At 46.7% G+C, this 19,444-nt stretch overlaps 1 protein-coding gene across 1 annotated transcript in view; it reads right to left on the bottom strand.

Moving 5' to 3' along the window:
* Atp6v1c1 (ATPase H+ transporting V1 subunit C1) overlaps nt 1–11,324 on the bottom strand; it is a 36,580-nt gene extending 25,256 nt beyond the window's left edge. The window contains exon 1 of the mRNA XM_052747708.1: nt 11,156–11,324. The gene's annotated coding sequence lies outside the window, so the exon portion shown is untranslated. The remainder of the gene's footprint in view (nt 1–11,155) is intronic.
* Between the last annotated feature and the right edge of the window lie 8,120 nt (nt 11,325–19,444).

Below are 19,444 nucleotides of genomic sequence, written 5' to 3'. Positions count from 1 at the left end.
CCTCATCTTCAGCCTCTCGGAGGATGCAGGGGTATCCTACCTTCCCACAATGCATTTCCGTGAGGGCTAATGAAAGTCAGTATCTTTTCACATTACCAGCCATGCGTGTACCTTCTCTTTATAATGTCCTTTTAAATTATGTGCTCACATATCTGTGCATGTGTGTAGGTGTACAGGGGCCAGAGGGCAACCCTAGGTGTCGTACCTCATGCAAATCCACCACCCCTTTTTGAGGCAGGGTCTCTCACTGACCTACAGCTTACCCAGTAGGCTGGCTGACCAGTGAGCCCCATGGATCCGCCTGTTTCAGCCTCACTAGCACTGGGATCACAAGCGCCAACAAACACACCCGGCTTTTTTTTTTTTTTTAATGAGCCCTGGGGATTAAATTTAGGCCTCATGCTTGCACAGCAAACATTTTACTGACAGTGCTATCTCCCCAGTTCCTGTGTACCCATTAAACACACACACACACACACACACACACACACACCCCAAAACTGAGTTATGACTGAATTCTAGAGTGTTGTACACTGGTAGAATGTGAAACACAATCAGCTTTGCACTGTTAGCTCTGTGCCTCTATAATCTGAGATAATGATTTATAAAGACAAATGTTTATTTGGTGAGGGAGACCAGCTCCCTCTTATTCCCCCAGGGTACTCTTGAGCAGGGAAAAATGAGGAATTTGTAGATAGAAGTATAGAGGAGAGAGACAGATAGAAAAATAGGATAGCCTCGGGAGGGCCTGGGTCAAAACCCACCAGCCCCTTCTGTTTCTAATAAAGGGCTTTTAAAGGAATGCCAACGGGTGGAAAAAAGACCTCCCCCAGCACAGCCAAGTGCAGACCGTCCCAGACACCTGGTGACCATGCAGTGGTCCAGCCGTCCCCTAATGCAGCCCTGCTGTGTCAAGCAAGTTCAGATCTCACCAGGAAGCTTTTGTGGGCTCCCACAATTCGGCTCACTATTACAGAGGTTCCAGTCTAGGGTCAGTTGATAGTATTCTATTCGGGCAGGTGGTAAGACATCACATGATTGTAGAAGAGAAAGAAGAGGGACAAGAGTCCACAAGTCTCGGAGGCAGACCACTGACGACCTAAAGACTTCCCAATTAACCCTTCTGAAAGTATCCACTATCTTCCAGTAGTGCTAACACCTTTTCCAGATGGGCACACATACACCACTTGAGATCCAAACTACTGGGTTGGGACTATAGCTCAGTGGTAGTACCTAGCACTGGGTCATGAGGCCCGAGGTCTCATCCCTAGCACCACAAAAATATATAATCCAAGCAATAGCACATAAGTTTATACCCATGTGGTTTGACGTTTTGTTTGTTTCACTGTTTTGAGACAGTGTCTTTCTATGTAGCTCTGGTTGTTCTGAACTCTCTATGTAGACCAAATTGGCCTTGAACTCAAGAAATCTGCCTGTTTCTGTCTCCTAAGTACTGGGATTAAAAGTGTGTGCCCCTACACCTGGCTCTCTTCTTTTTTTAATTAATAATGGGCTTTTGACTTTTTCATATATATTGTTATACCTTACTCATATTCCACTCCTCCACCCCCACTATCCTCTATCCCCCCATCACTGGTCCCCTTCACTGGTCCCCATCACTGGTCCTCTTCACTGCTCCCCATCACTGGTCCCCATCACTGGTCCCCTTCACTGGTTCTCATCACTGGTCCCCATCACTGGTCCCCATCACTGGTCCCCTTCACTGCTCCCCATCACTGGTCCTCTTCACTGCTCCCCATCACTGGTACCCATCAATGGTCCCCTTCACTGCTCCCCATCACTGGTCCTCTTCACTGCTCCCCATCACTGGTCCCCATCACTGGTCCCCTTCACTGGTTCTCATCACTGGTCCCCATCACTGGTCCCCTTCACCGGTCCCCATCACTAGTCCTCTTCACTGCTCCCCATCACTGGTCCCCATCACTGGTCCCCTTCACTGGTTCTCATCACTGGTCCCCATCACTGGTCCCCTTCACCGGTCCCCATCACTGGTCCCCTTCACTGCTCCCCATCACTGGTCCCCATCACTGGTTCTCATCACTGGTCCCCATCACTGGTTCTCATCACTGGTCCCCTTCACTGCTCCCCATCACTGGTTCTCATCACTGGTCCCCATCACTGGTCCCCTTCACTGCTCCCCATCACTGGTCCCCTTCACTGCTCCCCATCACTGGTTCTCATCACTGGTCCCCATCACTGGTCCCCTTCACTGGTTCTCATCACTGGTCCCCATCACTGGCTCAGTTTTATCTTTTTAGTTTTTGTGCTGCTGTAGACCACACCTAGGGCCTCACATGCACCAGGCATGCACTCTAGCACCAAGCTACAGTCCCAGCCTACCAGGTGTCTTTACTTTTTAAACATCAAACCATGCCCTTATCACAATAGTTGAAAAGCTGGAAAAGTTCAGAGACTGATAAACACCACCACAATAAAGAACACTGGAGAGTCTGGCAATGGCCCAGGGGCAAAGGCACTTGCCATCAAGCCTGACTACGTCACTTTGATTCCCAGAACCCATGTGAAGGGGGAAGGAGAGAAAACAGCTGGCAAACATGCACCCCTACACAGATAAAGACAGGAAGATGGAGACAGAGAGAGTGGGGGAGATGATACAACAGAGAAGGCAAGAGGACATTACGCTGTTGTTAAAATGACCATATGTGAAGAACCAGACCAAGGATGGCCACAGCAGTATCTTCTCACTGTGGAGTATGTCCGAGAAAACCCTAATGCCAGCTCCAGGAAGCAGCAGTGTGATGGCCAGAGCCAGCCCTGAAAGGACAACATAAAGACTCGGAAACTCATCCCAGTTCTGCTTATCACTGCACATGAAAGGAGAGGAGGAGGCCAGTGACATGAACAGTACCTGACACTGAATTCTACCTTCCTGTGCGAGGAGAGAACTCGCTCTGGCAGTTGTCCTCTGTCTTCACATGCATCCAAATGTGCATGCACATCACAAACACAGGAACAATAAACTAAACTAAATAATTTAAAACTTATTTTTAAACATGTCCTACAGTCAAATCAGATTATCAGCAGGTTTTGGGACCACTGTATTCCCAGCCAAGTTTGGTGGCACATGCCTTTAATCCCAGCACTTAGGAAGCAGAGACAAGTGGATCTGTGAGTTCAAGGCCAGCCTGCTCTACATAGTGAGTTCTGGGACAGCCAGGGCTAAATAATGAAACCTTATTTTGGAAAAAAAAAAAAAAAAAAAGTATTCCCATGATGAAACAGTGAATTTAATGTTATAAGAGGTGGCAATACTATGTAATAAAAGATAGCTGGGCATAGTGGTGCATGCCTTTAATCCCAGCACTTGAGAGGCAGAGGCAGGCAGATCACTGAGTTCAAAGCCAGCCTGGTCTACAGAGAGAGAATTCCAGGACAGCCAGGGTTACACAGAAAAACCCTGTCTTCAAAAAGAAACAGGGTAGGAGGAGAGGAAAAAAAAAAAAAGAACAAACAAACAAATGAAAGATGGCTAAATGCAGAGTTCTAAGAACCACACAGCATCACTGGAGTTATACACTAAAATGCTTTTTAACTCGACTGAGTTTAGAATGATGCACGTGTGTCCATGTCTGAACACACATATACATATACATCAACCCACTTTTTGTGTGAATTTAATGGTAACTAGCACATTCATTAAGCAAACAGAAACAAGTAAGCGTATAGAACAAAATAAAATCCAAGTGAATTTTCATTTTGCTCAAGAATGAACAACTTATGGTGGCAAATGCTTTTAATCCCAGTGAGATCTTGTCTTAAAGAGGGATGGCTCAGCAGTTAAGAGCACAGTCTGCTCTTCCAGAGGTCCTGAGTTCAATTCCCAGCAACCACATGGTGGTTCACAACCATCCATAATGAAATCTGTTGCCCTCTTCTGGCCTGTAAGCATACTAAATAAATAATATATATATATGGAGGGAGGGAGGGAGGAAGGGAGAGAGAGAGGGAACAATTTAGCCAGGTGTGATGGTACATGCCTATATTCCCAACACTAGGGAAGCTGAGGCAGGAGGATCTAGAATTCAGGCCAGCCTGGGCAACACAGTGAGCTCCTGTCTTGAGTGAGCGTGTGAACTTACCAAGAACAGACTGTAAAGCATTTTGAATGTCATATGTACAAACAACAGATGACTGGGTGCCCACGCTGTTTCCTCTCCAGGTAACAGAAGGCTGAATAACTTATTACACACATGCATCAGGTTCTGGTTCCCACTTGGAATGAAACTGAATCTGCCCATCAGTCCTTGGATGAGTTTTTCCTGCTATCCTCAAAACCTTCCTTTCCCCCCCTGACCCCAAGTTGCCCTTAGTCCTCTTTCCCATATGCCTCTCTGCTCAGTCCACTTTGTACAAACTCCTCTCTGCCTACAAAAACCATCCAAGATCAGGCATTAAGAGCACTGACTGCTCTTTCAGAGGACCCGGGTTCAATTCCCAGCACCTACATGGTGGCTCACAACTCTAACCACAGTTCCAGGGGACCCAACAGCCTTACAAAGGCATACACAAAGGCAAAACAGCAATGCACACAAAATAAAAATAATTTCTAAAAATCCAAGCCCTTTTCTCAACTAAGTCCATCTATCCACCAAATCCATCAATTTATACCCCACTACATCACTCTGAATCTAGGTCCATTAAACCCAAGTAAACATTATAAATGTATCAAGGCAGATACGTATTTTATGTCTATTCTCTTATTTTAGTCATTTTCAAATTAGGATCTTATTAATCTCAAGTCCCCAGAACTGTGGTTGCCTCTGGGAAGCAAAACAAATGAAATGTAGTCCCAGTCATCAGTAACTTCCAATGATGGCCACAGACCTCTATGAGGTAGGCAAATGGACAAAGGTCTCTTTAGAGGGATGAGGTAGAGGCCAGATCTGAAGTTCAAGGTCATCACTGACTATACAGTTCTATGTGAGGCCAGCCTAGTTTACATGAGACTCTTTCAAAAAGAATAAAAGTAAGTCATTACACAAAATACAATGTTAAATCGGCGCACTGGCCAACATCTGCAGTATGTCTATTATTGAAAGTCATTAAGTAGAACTCTTCCAGTACGGTAAAGGGGGTTGCCTTTGGAATCTCAGCACCTTAGACAGGAAGGAGGAATCTGAGGCTAGCTTGCTTGGACTTTATAGGGAGTGCCAGGCCAGCCTGGGCTACAGTGTGAAACCCTACTTCATAAAACAAAAGGACAGGGCCAAGGCAATGGCTCAGTGGGTAAGAGCCCTAGCTGTACAGCCTGGTGACCCAAGTTCTGTCTCCAGAACCGGAGTAAAAGAGGCTTGAGTGGCACCTGTGACCTCAGCACTCCTCCATGGAGATGGGGGGCAGACAGTCGGTTCTGGTACACACAGGAGATCCTGTGTCAACTAGGTGGGTGGAAAGAATGACTCCCCAAAATTGTCTTCTGACCACCACACAAAGCATACCACACAAACTCCTGAACCCATCTATACTCCCACCTCCCAGAATGTCACTTCACTTTTCTTTTGGGCCGATCATTTATAATCCTGACTAGACGACCACCATGCACTCTGTTCTGAGGTGATCTCTCCAAGTCTGAAATTCAAGTCAAAGGCTTAACAATCAGGGCTAGGGCTAACCCGCTGAGTGCGCACCTGCCTAGCTATGCACAAGACTCTGGTTCAATTCCTCGAACCCCCACCCCAGATTTATTTTATTTATTAGTTATACAGTAGTCTATCTGCACGTTTGCCCACACGCCAGAAGAGGGCATCAGATCTCATTATAGATGGTTGTGAGACACAATATGGTTGCAGGGAACTGAACTTGGGACCTCTCAAAGAGCAGTCAGTGCTCTTAACCTCTGGCCCCGCCACTTCCCCTCTTGTAGTAAGCTGGTTTCCCCAGCTCATTTGAGCCTTTGAACTGCTTCAAGGATAACACATATTGAAGCATGAGTAATGAAAAGCACTTCGATACATTAAGCAATTTGGTGCTAAATTCCTTTGGAGCAGATGTTATCACTGATCCTTGCAGAGTTAATGAAGTTATCTGTCCAAAGTCAGAGCTAGTAACTACACTGAGACTGACAGAGACCTATTTAAGGTTTCATACAGTCAGAAACATAAAAATACAGAAAATTTCTGTGGTTAATACTAACAGCCATTAAAACAAAACTGAATTTACAGAAACATTACTCCTATTTTCTGTATCTTCATCATATATTTGTCCAAGTACGTGATGACACCTCATGCTTATCTGTCTCTGTGAGACATGCAGAGGACTATTTCGAGTTGTCTGATGTGAGGATCACTAATCAGAACTTGGTGGATGAGTCTCAACACAGGACAGTCTAAAATGTCATTTTAGACATTTTAGCACAAACCAGTACAAGCTAAGTGGTGAGGTGAATAGACTGCTGGAGACGGCTCAGCAGTCAAGAGCAAGCACTTGCTGCTCTAGCAGGAGACCCAGGTTCAGTTCCCAGCACTTAACACGGTGGCTCACAGACACCGTAACTCCAGTTCCAGGGGATCCAATGCCCTCTTCTGTCTTCCACAAGCACCAGGAACATGTGGTACACATACATACAAACAGACAAAACACACACACAAACCAAAAATAATTCCTTTTAAAAAGTTAATATATCAGTTAATTGAGCTAACTTATAAAAAAACAACAAACTTCCTATTCATTCAGTCTGCTTTAAATGCTTAGGAAATGCCGCTCCCCTTGCCCTCCTCCACTCCCTCCCCACCCATAAGTAGCCCTGGCTGACATTGAATTCACAGAGATTCGAGTGCCTCTGCCTCTCAAGTGTTGAGATTAAAGGCGCGGATCACAATCAGCATCAGCCTCTTTCCTCAAAATGCCAATGTTGCATCCACCCCACATTCCATTTGCAAATGCACAATCCTGTTCCTCACTTTAGATCCATAGCTAACAAACCATCTTTTATCCTGCTATAACATAAGTACCTCCCTCCACTGACTACCCGACTCAATCCTCTGAACTAATATAAATGTATAGCACATTTGCACAGCAGTACATTGTTACAAGTACATGGCCCATTGGACATGCACTTCATTACCCAGATTATAGGGGAAAGATGGGTGCAGTGATGCATGTCTATGATGCTGATACTTGAGAAGCAGAGGCAGGAGGATCAGGAGTTCAAGGCCGCCCTGGGCTACATGTGACCCTACCTCAAAACAAAAAGAAATTTCAGATCACCTTGGTTTAATGCCCCAGCTCTTTCCAAGAACACCATGCTAATGCTGTCTTAAAAGCATTGATGAGCCAGGCGGTGGTGGCACATGCCTTTAATCCCAGCACTTGGGAGGCAGAGGCAGACAGATCTCTGTGAGTTCGAGACCATCCTAGGTTACAAAGTGAGTTCCAGGAGAGGTGCTAAAGATACAAAAAAAAAAAAAACCCTCTCAAACAAACAGACAAACAAACAAAAAAGCATTGATGAAATGGAAATCAAAGGCAAATTAATTTGTAGCTAAAATGAAATACAGCTCTACATTCAGACAGTGAAAACAAAGCACCCTCAGACATATTACAATCTGTACAAGGGCAACATAGAAGGTACTTAGTCAAAACTGTTGCTTTCCTAAGCAGAATCAAGTACAAAGGACGGGCAGAGGGAGTGCACACCTGCGCCCCAGCATTTGGGAGATGGAACAGAAGGATGCGTGGTTCCAGGCCAGCCTGGGATTGATTCATGGTTCAAAGGAGACTAACTCCCAACCCAGGAGCCGGAGGACTGCAGAGGTCCGTTATAAGGTTCAGTGTGCCATGCTAGTCTTACTCCTGACCACTGGACATTACTTTACAAGTTATAGCAATAATCACAGAATCCAATTTCTGAAACCCTTAAGTTTAAAAATGACAATGACAACTAATGTAAATGAAACTGCTAAGATTTTTATAAACACAAACACACAGGCATATTAGCACTCAGGAAGCAGAAGCAGGTATATTTCTGAGTTTGAGGACAGCCTGGTCTACACAGAGAAATTCTGTCTCAAATAAATAAATAGACAGACAGACAGATAAAAAAGATAATTCTTTAATCCCAGCACTCAGGAGGCAGAGGCAGATCTCTGTGAGTTCCAGGTCAGCCTCATCTACATGTTGAGTTCCAGGAGCTAGAGAGATGGCTCAGCGGCTAAGAACATTGACTGCTCTTCCAGAGGTCCTGAGTTCAATTCCCAGCAATCACATGGTGGCTCACAATCATCTATAATGAGATCTGGTGCTCTCTTCTGGCCTGCAGGCCTATGTGCAGGCAGAATACTGTATAATAAATAAATAAATCTTTAAAAATAAATAAATAAATAAATAAAAAGAGTTCCAGGACAGCCAGGGCTACATAGTGAGACACTGTCTCAACAAACAAACAAAACGTTTATTTCCTGCCTTGTTTTAAATTCAGAGTTAGAGTAGCCACCTAGCTCTCAACATTCAGGATGCAGAGTACTATTTCTTGAGATCTGATCTAGTATCTCAAAGGAACCAAAAGGGAAAAGGATCCTGTAGTTCTGTGACAAAAACCTGAGGCTCCGACTTCAGCACAATGGAGACTCACTTGTTGCCAAAGAACCGTGATTGACAGCTGGAACACCTCAGCTCACCCTGTCACTCCTGGAGCACCTTGGCTCACCCTGTCGCTCGCTCCTCATCTCCTCCAGCTACAGTACACAGGAGTCCTGTACCCACACTCACAGAAAAGCATTTCTGAGTTCTTCCAGACAGGGTCTTGCTATGCAGTCCTTGTGGACCTGCAACTCAGTACGTATACCAGGCTGGCTCAAACTTGTGGGGGTCCTCCAGCTCCCACCTCCCCGTGCTGGAATTACAGGTGTGTACCGTGTCCAGCTTATAGAAGCAGTTTCTTTTTTCTTTTTCTTTGGTTTTGCGAGACAGGGTTTCTCTGTGTAGCTTTGCACCTTTACTGGATCTCACTCTGTAGACCAGGCTGGCCTCGAACTCACAGAGATCCGCCTGCCTCTGCCTCCCGAGTGCTGGGATTAAAGGCGTGCGCCACCACCGCCCAGCCAGAAGCAGTTTCTAAAGCACAGACTGCAGCAACAGCAGAACCCCTTGAAGCTGTTCTAACCAGGTAAAATTTCACCAAAAGCTCTGAATCTAAAGTATCATGCACCTCTAAACACTTGCCCTTCTCTGTACATGTGACTGTGGTTGCTACCTAGGTAGTCAGCATGAATTCCGTCTGAGGCCCCAAACCATGCTAGACTTAGACGAGTCATTTGGCTCCTTTGCTTCTAGTCCCAACAAATCAGGAAAGGGCAAGTGATGACATTACAAAGGGATAAATGGAAAAGCCCACAAATTTTGGCAAGAGTCTCGTCCAATCAACTTCAGAATGATCCAGCCTCCACTGTATACTTCAGGTCTCCTCAGAGCGCCACAATAACTACCTCCTGGAGGGGGTAGGTGGGATGTGATCTTCCTTTCCCTTCCCCAATTCCTTAATCGGTTAAGTATCCCCCGAACTGCTCAGTGTGGAGAGGGGGTACTCCCAAACCCTGCAGTGGACTGCACCACCCGGCCCTGAGCTAGTTATACATCCTTCCATATCTTCACAGAACCACGTCTTCTGAAGCCACAGTCTGACGCTCTACACCGCCTGTATCTTCCCTGGAGAGCCTGACCCCAGCTCTCGACACATGCCTGCATGTCTGCCAGTCTGTCCACCCCCACCCCCACCCCCACCCCTTCCCTGTCCCAGGCCCCTGTAACTTCTACAAAGGTGTATTCACCCTCTCACTCCAGGGCCTTGACAGGCGGTGCTCCCGCAGCCTGGAATGTTCTGCTCAATCCTGCCAGCTCATCCCCTTTCCACACCAACCTCTTCTCCTCAGCAAAGCCTTCCTCAATCTTCCACGAAGATTCCTGGGAAACAGCTCTGCTCCACTCTAGTGCTCCTTCAGAGCACATTTTACCCTGGCATAACATTTTTTATTTCTTGAGACAGGGTCTCACTATTTAGCGCTGGCTGGCTCTGCCTCCCAAGTGCTAGGATTAAAGGTTTGGGCTACCACACCCAACTGGTATGACTATTATTAAAAACCTACCTCCTCCATATTTGTCTGTAAACTCTGCAAGAACAGAGACCAGCCTGCTTTCTAAGCCCTGGCGTCCTCACTGTATCTGGTACAGGCAGGGCATGCACTCATGAGCTCAGCAGGTGTCACTCGGCCTCAAAACTATTCCCCACTTCTCCACAATGCAGCCTGCTTCAAACCTGGCCTTTGGCACCCCAGAAACACGTCTTCCCTCTCGTCAGGCCCTCAAACAATGGGGCTTTCCTGAACAGAAAGTTCTCCCCAGTCGCACTGGCTTGCCAAGACCCAGATTCAAGTTTTCTTTCCTCTCTCTGTTTTTACTAGTGTACAACTTCATCCTTTCTCCTGTGACTTATCTTCTCACCATCAGTGAGGACTCCTAGGGCTGGGTTATTAACAGCCCACCACTCCACTCCCAGGGCAGCACTAACTACTGAGCAGCCATCCCCCGCCCCCACACACACACATTACATTTTTCCTCTGAAAAGAATACTCGCTTCCCTCATATGCCTCATAGGTGATTCAATTTGCCTTATGCGAGACTGCCCGCAAGTTCCTTTTCGGGGCATTTTGCCTACCCTCCCCACATTCTAGGGAAATGGTTTTAGCTGCCCGTCCACTGCCTACAATGACCCTGTGTCCTCTGTGACCGCCCCCTGCCTGCGGTAAGGCACCTCTTCAGCCCCGGAGACTGTCACTCCCTCCACTCGGGTACAGGCGAGAACACCCAGTGGAGACTGCACGCACACCAGCCCGGACCCTCGCCTGGGCCGTTCCGGTACTTCCCACCCCCTCCCAAGGGAGCAGGGCTCGCTGGGACTCCCAGCCAAGAGGGACCCGAACGGACTAGACCTCCCCCTCCGGCCACTGAGTTCCCCGTCAAGGCCCCTTCTTCCAGAGTCACCTAGGCCCAGGGGAGCGGAGAGCCGGCGCCCAGGCCGGCTGCAGCTCCGACGCCACAGCCTAGGCCCCCGCGCCCGCCCCCATCCTTCCCCGGCGGCCACTGCAGGGCCAGCTCCCCGGCAGCGCTGCCACTCACGGACCCGGGAAGGTGTCTCGGGAGGCGGCGGCGGCGGCGGCGGGTGCGGAGGTGGGAAGCCTGGCAGACGTTAACCGCTCAGCGCTCCATCCCTCCCGGACCTCAGCTCCGGCCTCTCGGCTTCCTCGACCCCTGCCTGCGCCCAGAGCCAGTCACGTGCCAGCCGGAGCAGTCAGCTGACCACAGCGCACGCCGCCCCGCCTACGCGCGCGCGAAGGGACTGCGCGCAATCGTGGTGACGGGCCCGGCCCCCGGAGTGGGCGGGGCGGGGAGGACGCAGAGCGCGCTTCCGGGTGGGCGGGGCTTGCCGCTCCTCCCCCCCAGGCACCTGCGCAGGCTGGCCAGCCACCTGCGAATGTCCCCGTCCACCCTAAAACCGGCCGCAGGTTTCCGCGGCTCAGACTCCCCAATCTCCTGCACCGACTGCAAGTTTTATTTGACAGTCCAGTTTTCGGCGAAATCTCCCCTAAAAGTTCACGCCAGTGTATTCACGTTTTTTCATCCAATCTGGTACCACTTCGTTCCATAAAGTGTTCAGCTCCATAAAACTGAGCACCAAGCATTGTCAGTCTGGTTTTTTAGGATTGGCTAGTAGAGTGACCCCTTGCCAGGAACTCCACGTCTGGTTTAGGGGAACCAAAATGAATACAGGTAGTCAAGGAAGGTTTCAGGACAGAGAAAACCATCAGCCTTGGATTCCAGAATAGTAAATATCGAGCTGCTCTCTCAAACCATGCATATCTCACTGGTTGGGAAGATAGGTGGTACCCATCTCAGAATTTTAGGAACTCGGGGACTGGGGGATTTTCTTTTTTAATCGTTTTTAGATTTACAGCTTAGCAAACTGAAGGCCCAGAGGTCACGGAGCTGCTTGCACAAAGGACTGGGCACTCCTGACATTAAGTTCTGACGATCCTTACTAGAGTGTGTAATAGATTTTCATTGTCAACTTGGAGACAACTCTGGGTGTGTCTCTGAGGGAGTTTCCAGCAGCTTTAACTTAGACCCCTGAATGGGCAGCACCATCTCATGGGCTGGGAGCCAAGACAGGATTGCTTTTGCAAGGGATGGAGAGATGGCTCTGGGGTTAAGAGTGCATACAGCTCTTGCAGAGGATCTGAATTCTGTTACTAGCTCCCACATGGAGTGCCGGTGACTCCAGCTACCTCCAAGGGATCTGATAGCGTCATCTGGCCTCCTCCAGAACCTTTGCTCATGTGCACACTCAGAGAGACAAACACACTCATACATATAAATACAAATAAAATAAATCTTAAAAAAATAATAAATAGGTTGGGGATTTAGCTCAGCAGTAGAGCGCTTGCCTAGCAAGTGCAAGGCCCTGGGTTCAGTCCTCAGCTCCGGATAATAACAATAATAATAATAATAATAATAATAATAATAATAAATAATGGCTAGAGAGAGAAGGCTCAGCAGGTAAAGGCAAGTGCCACCAAGCCTGATGACCTGAGTTGTATCCCCAGGACCCACATAGTGGGCAGTGAGAACCAACTACTGCGTGATATTCTCCAAGCTCCACAGGCGCGCGCACGCGCGCGGTAGCACTCACGTGTGTACACACACAGATAAATGTAGTAAAAAGTGTTAAATAAATATTCTTTTTTTTTTTTTTAACGGAGAAAGTTAAGTACCAACATTCATCTCTCTGCTTCCTGATTGTAAATACAGTGTGACCAGCTCTCTCAGACTCCTGCCTTCCAGACTAGCTTACTCTTAACCCCCTGCTACAAACAGAGACAACGTGACCCTTTCCGTCTCCGTTACTTTCCCCTTGCTGTGATAGAACACCTTGATCAAGGCAACTTATATTCATTTGGGCTTATGTTCCAGAAGTTTGGGCGTCGATCACCATTACAGCAGGGAAGTGTGGCAACCTCAGGCATAGCAACTGGAACAGCGGAGAGCTCACGAACCACAAGCAGGAAGCAGCCCGCACTCTAGAAATGGGACCTACTTCCTCCAGCAATGCCACACCTCCTAAACTTCCCCAAAGAGCCCCACCAATCAGAACAACTATTCAAATATCTGGGCTGTGCAAGACGCCTCATTCAAACTACCACAGCTTCCTTCCTTACCTTGTTTTTGTGAGTATTTTGTGGCAATGACCAAAAAGGCAAATAATACACAAAATTGTTAGCAAAGATGAGACCAGTCTAACAAACCTGAAACTGGTTTACTGGAACAATGTGGGGGAGTCTGGAACTGTGAGCTAGGGCAGCTCTACAATGCTGTAAGCAGAGCTTAATGAGACATACTGAGGGGGGTTCAGAAGACCAGAATGTCCACAGAAATGTAAGTGAAGTCCTGGCCCACAAGGGCTCAGCAGGGAACAAGGACTCCATTGGCGCCTAGGTTAGAAGTCGTTGAAATCCAATTCTGGAAAGGAGCTTGGCTGCATTCTGGCTGTGTCCAGAAATTTTAGGCTAAGCTCAAAGGGAATGGACTAAGTTATTTGGCAAGGGATTTTATGGCAGTAAAACATCCAGCCTGCAGAATGGCTACTGCTCACTGCTCTCAGCTCTTAATCAGAAAGATGAAAAATGAAGTTTGATGGAAGGATCTTGAACATACTTAAAATGGCAGACAAGGTAGGTGTAGAGAAACCAGGTGTTCCACTGATAGCTCCAACTTGTGAAAATACAAATTCATTGGACAAGAAAGACCCTGAGGAGAATACTGCTGAATGGATCCTTCTTCAAAAACAGCTGCTTACAGGGCTGGAAAGACGGCTCAGTGTTTAAGAGAATGTGTTGTTCATCCAGAGGACTGGAGTTCAGTTTCCACACCCACATCGGGCAGCTCACAGCCACTTCTAGCTCCAGGGGTTCCAGTGTCCTCTCCTGGCCTTCTTGGACATGTTTATGGGGTGTTTTCTTGATTAATGATTGATGTGGGAGTGCTTAGCCATCGTGGTCAATGCCATCCCTAGGCAGGTAGTTCTGGATCATATAAGTGAACTGAGCAAGCCATAGAGAGCAAGCCAGGACACAGGGTTCTTCCACAGTCTCTGCTTCAGTTCCTGCCTCCAGGTTCTTGCTTGAATTCTTGGCTTTGCTTTCTTCAATGATTGTAGATGAATTGCTAAATGGTCTTACTACAAAAAAAAAAAAAAAAAAAAAAACAGAGCCAGACATCGGGGTTAAAACCTGAGAGATCACAGGAATAGGAAAAGCCACAAGCCAACCTAACCTCACCGACACCTCAGCTTCCAAAAGCGACCTACTTCCTGTATACCCACGCCTATATGCCTTTCTGTTCTGTTATCTCATTTTTTTCTCTCTGTCCAGCTACATCACTTCTTCTTCCTGCCCAGCTGTATCACTTCCTGTCTGTCTGTCTGTACAGACCTCCAAACCTTTATGGTTAACTCATGTTGGAATTTAAGGCATGTGCCACCACACCTGGCTCTGTTCCCAGTGTGGCCTTGAACTCACAGAGATCCAGACAGATCCCTGCCTCCCAAGTGATAGGATTAAAGGCATGTGCTACCATTTCTGTTTAATATAATGGCTGTCTTCTCCTCTGACCCTCAGATACTTTATTGGGTTGCCCAAATAAAATATCACCACAAATGATAGACTGTAATCTGTAAAATGAAACAAACCGTTTCCTCCTCAAGTCAAGTAGGACAAATAAACATCGTATTTAATATAAATTACAGAAGCAAATGCCTGTCAAAATATTCTTGCCGTAACTGGTTCTTGGAAAGGAAAGGGCAGGAGGGTCTTCTGATCGTTAAGAGCTGAACACAGGCAGTGAACATGGGCCCAGTGAAGGGCAGAAGAGCTGCTTTTGCTTTCTTGCAGGGCTGTGAGGGGGAAGAAACTAATACAATGAGTCGGGCGGGCCAGGCTCTGCAACTTGTGTCTCGGCTCTCCCGTATGTAAACCCCCAACAGGCTTATTCAGAGGATTAAGATAATGTGTAACTAAGTAGCTGACATCATCTGTCCCTCACGAAACCGCTGCTCATAACGCCACGACAGCATTTATGGAAAGAAATGGAATACAAGGAAAGGATTGAATCTCACAAAGGCAGCAGCCAGCTCACCAGAACAGAGGCACCTGACCAGATAGGCGGATGGATAACGATTCTGACCCTCAGTGTGGTGAGCTGGCTACAACAGGGACTCAGTTCCCCACTCAAGTGTTTGAGCCTCAGAGACTTTGGGGTTTTGTTGTTGCTATTGTTTTGTTTTGCTTACATTTTTTGCTTTGTTGGTGAGATAAAGTTTTGGTGTAGCCAGGCTGACCTGGAATTCACTCTGTAGCTCATAGTAGCCTAGCACTTGGGATCTCTTCTCTACGCTTTCTGAGTACTGGGGTTCCAGGAGTACGCCACCATTCATCTAGCTTAAGTTTTCTTGAAGAAACAAAGGGTGAGGAGAGCAGGGTGTGGTGGTGCACGCTTTTAATCCCAGCTCTTGGGAGGCAGAGGCAGGAGGATCTCTGTGAGTTCTCAGTTAGCCTGGTCTACATTGGGAGTTCCCCTACCAGGTGAAGTTACACAGTGAACACTGTCTCAAAGGGGAGGGGAGAGGTGTGATGGGCAGAATGGAGAACAGGGTAAAAGTACCAAGTCTGATGACCTGAGTTCCCCAGATCTACACGAGGAAGGAAAAAACTGACTTCCTCAAGTTTTCCTTTGATCTCCACAGCACATATGCATGCATGAGTGTGCACATGCACACACTAAATAAATAAATAAATAATAAATAATAAAAAAAAAAACTATTTCCCCTTAACTTTAGCTCTTAATTATATCATCTGGGCATGATGCCTCACACCTGTAATCCCAGCACTGGGAAACTGAGGCAGGAGGATTGTTGTGAGTTTGAGGCTAGCCTGAGCTGCATAGTTAGGCCCTGCCTCAAAAAACCCAAATAATAAATAAATAATTAGATAGACAGACAGATAAACAATGAAATGCCACACCCAGGTATTCTGACACCTGCCTTTTGAAGCACTTGGGAGTCTGAGTCAGAAGGATTACACATTTTAGGACAGCCTTGGCTATGTTAAAAAAAAAAGAAAAGAAAAAATCTGGGCTTAGTGGTAGAGATAGTGTGGAGGCTAAGGCAGGAAGATTGGAATTTCCTTCCAAGACTGGCCACGGCTACAGAGAGAGTTCAAGGCCAAGCTGGGCAATGTAGTGAAACACTGATTAAATATAAAAAGTGAAGCAAACCACTGTGGCTAGAGCTCTGTGGCAGAGCACCTTCACAGGTCCGAATGAGCAAACTCCAGCACAAAAAAAGGGAGAGGCAAGTCTTCCAGAAGATAGATGCTAGGTTTTTAATTATTGAATCACAAGATGTTTTGGAAAGTAAAAGTTCTAGACCTGGGTTTATTCTCTTTTGTTGTTGTTGTTTGTTTCTTTGAGGCAGAAAGTCATACTGTAGCATAGGCTAACCCAGAACTCACTGTGTAGCTCAGCTGGCCTTGAAGTGATTTCTGCCTTTGTCCTCCAAGTCCTGGAGTCACAGGTGTGTGCCACCACACCTGGCTGCTCTCACCTCTTTCCAGTCCTTGTCATGAAACCGTGGACTCTTTCTTCTCCCCGCCCCCGCCCCCTTATTTTAGTATTCTGAGTCAGGATTTCTGTGTGTAGCTCTGGCTGTCCTGGAACTCGCTCTGTAGACCAGGCTAGCCTTGACCTCACAAATATCTGCCTGTCTCTGTCTTAGTTCTGGGACTAAAGGCATGTGCCACCACATCCACTAAGAACTGTCAACTCTTAGGATACTGAAGGAAGCGTCACTTAGCAAGCAGCTGGCATTACAATGATGCCAATCCTTCTAGCTGGCACTGCCATGATTCCAATCCTTCTAGCTGGCACTACCATGATGCCAGTCCTTCTAGCTGGCACTGCCATGATGCCAATCCTTCTAGCAGGCTTCTTAGATCTAGCCTGGTTGCTACTAGCCCACCTGAGGATGGCCTTCTAGCCTGAAATCATCTTGTCCTTGTAAGGTCACATGGCTACTTGTCTGGCATGTGTCTTACCTCCACGACACCTAAAATTGCATGACTTTTTTCTTCCCTTCTCCATTCTTTTCCTCCAGCAGTTGCTGAAGTTCACAGGCTGCCTGCTGTGGTGGTTTGAAAAGGAATGGCCCACACAGGCTCATATATTTGAAGGCTTAGATACTACAGAGTGGAACTGTTTGAAAGAATTAGAGGGACCAGAAGGTGTAGCCTTGTTGGAGGAGGTGTTTCATTGAGTGCAGTGAGGTTTCAAAAGCCCACACCAGTCTATTTTAAGTAATTTTTTCTTTTCTTTTCTTTCTTTTTCTCTTCTCTTTCTTCTTCTTCTTCTTCTTCTTCTTCTTCTTCTTCTTCTTCTTCTTCTTCTTCTTCTTCTTCTTCTTCTTCTTCTTCTTCGACAGGGTTTCTCTGTGTAATCCTGGATATCCTGAAACTCACTCTGTAGAAGAGGCTGGCCTTGAACTCTGAGATCTTGCTGTCTCTGCCTCCCAAGTGCTGGAATTAAAGGCGTGCACCACCAGCACCTAACTAGAGTAAATTCTTAAGGTCTTTTATTAATGAGATGAAAAACCCCAAAAGGAGACCCTAATTTCCCCTGTATCATTTGTCACCCATGAAGAAACAACAAAATTCCAGTAGCAAGGGAGTACTTATAAGGAAGAAGATGGGAAGAGGAGAGGGGACTGCAGTTCTCTGTGGGTTTTTGTTTGTTTGTTTGTTTGTTTGTTTGTTTTGTTTTGTTTGGCAGGGGTGGGTAGGGGTGGGATTCTAATTGGAAATTGCTTGGGTTAGCTAGAAACATAAGGTGAGGGTTGGATTGAAGAATATCAGGTAATCCATGAACATCCCTGGTGACCAGCCATTACTGGGGGCCATTACTAGGGAGCTGATAGGGCAGGGAAGGAAAAAAAAATCCAGAAAAACAAGTAATTTTAGTTCTGGGAACTAAGTTACTGTGGTTTCAGGAATTGTAATTATTTAACCAAAATAGAGGAGCTTTTAAAAAATGGCGTGACCATAACTTGTTTATTCTCACAGATAAATAAGATTTTGGGGGGAGATAGTCAGCTAGGTACCCACACATACATTCAGTAACCCTACAGTTTGATGTCTCCTCCCCAATGTTAAAATGTAATCGCCATTGCAGAACATTGAGAAATGAGACCTCTGGGATGATTAGTCTCCCCTAGTGTGCTGGTTAGTTTCATGTTAACCTGACACAAGCTGGAGGCATTTGGGAAGCGCAACACTCAATTAAGAAAAGGGCTGGAGAGCATTTTCTTGATTGATGGCTGATGCAGGAGGGCTCAGTCCAGTGCGGGTGGTGCAAACCCTGGGCAGATGGTCCTGAGTTGTATAAGAAAGCAGGCTGAGCAAGCCATGAGGAGCAAGCCAGTAAGCAGCACTCCTGTGTGACCTCTGCATCAGCTCCTCCTCCAGGTCCCTCCCTTGAGTTCCTGCACTTTCTTTTTTTCTTTTTGGTTTTTTGAGACAGGGTTTCTCTGTGTAGCTTTGTGCCTTTCCTGGATCTCACTCTGTAGACCAGGCTGGCCTCGAACTCACAGAGATCCGCCTGCCTCTGCCTCCCAAGTGCAAGTTCCCTGCACTTTCTATCGTGATGAACTGTGATGTGGAAGTGTAAACCTCCCCAACTTGATTTTGGTCATGGTGTTTTTTAACAGCAACAGAAACCCTCAACTGAAACACGAAGTCATGACTCCAAGTCAAAAGACAGACACTCCAGAGAAGCCAGTGATCTCCCAGTCACCCACACAATCCTTAAGAGTTTAGTTACCTTCCTTCTGCCTTGGGTTTATTAGCTCTTTGTCTTCTTCCTACTTCCAAAGACTGAAACTGAACTTATTTTCCAAGGCTCAGGTCAAAGTCTAAAATTATCATGTAAGTTGGGTCAATGAAAATAAAGAGCTAATGTGGTGCTGTGTGTGAACCACTGTATAATCTCTTAACTGTGGATGGTAAATCCCACCTCATGGAGTTACTGTGCCAAGTCCATCAGCTGATATACACAAAGGGTGTACTCTGGAGTATGTGGGAAATACCTAAAAAAAACCAACTGAGATGCCATGAATCATGCCATTGAAATGACACAATGGCATTTTGTTAATAGTCAAGATTGCCATGTTTGACCACCTGAGAGAGAGTAAGAGTGAGGAAGTGATTTGGAGAGAGAGACCCAACCAGTTCCTCCCTGAATCTCTTGGCATGACTTTCTGAGCCTTAGGCAGATAAAAATGCTTTTGTTCCAAATGACTCTTACGGCCTGG

The sequence above is a fragment of the Peromyscus californicus genome, unplaced genomic scaffold, assembly GCF_007827085.1.
Source record: "Peromyscus californicus insignis strain IS unplaced genomic scaffold, ASM782708v3 Scaffold_20__1_contigs__length_68692818, whole genome shotgun sequence".
Classification (NCBI taxonomy): Eukaryota; Metazoa; Chordata; class Mammalia; order Rodentia; family Cricetidae; genus Peromyscus; species Peromyscus californicus.
This window is presented reverse-complemented; position numbering and strand designations above follow the sequence as displayed.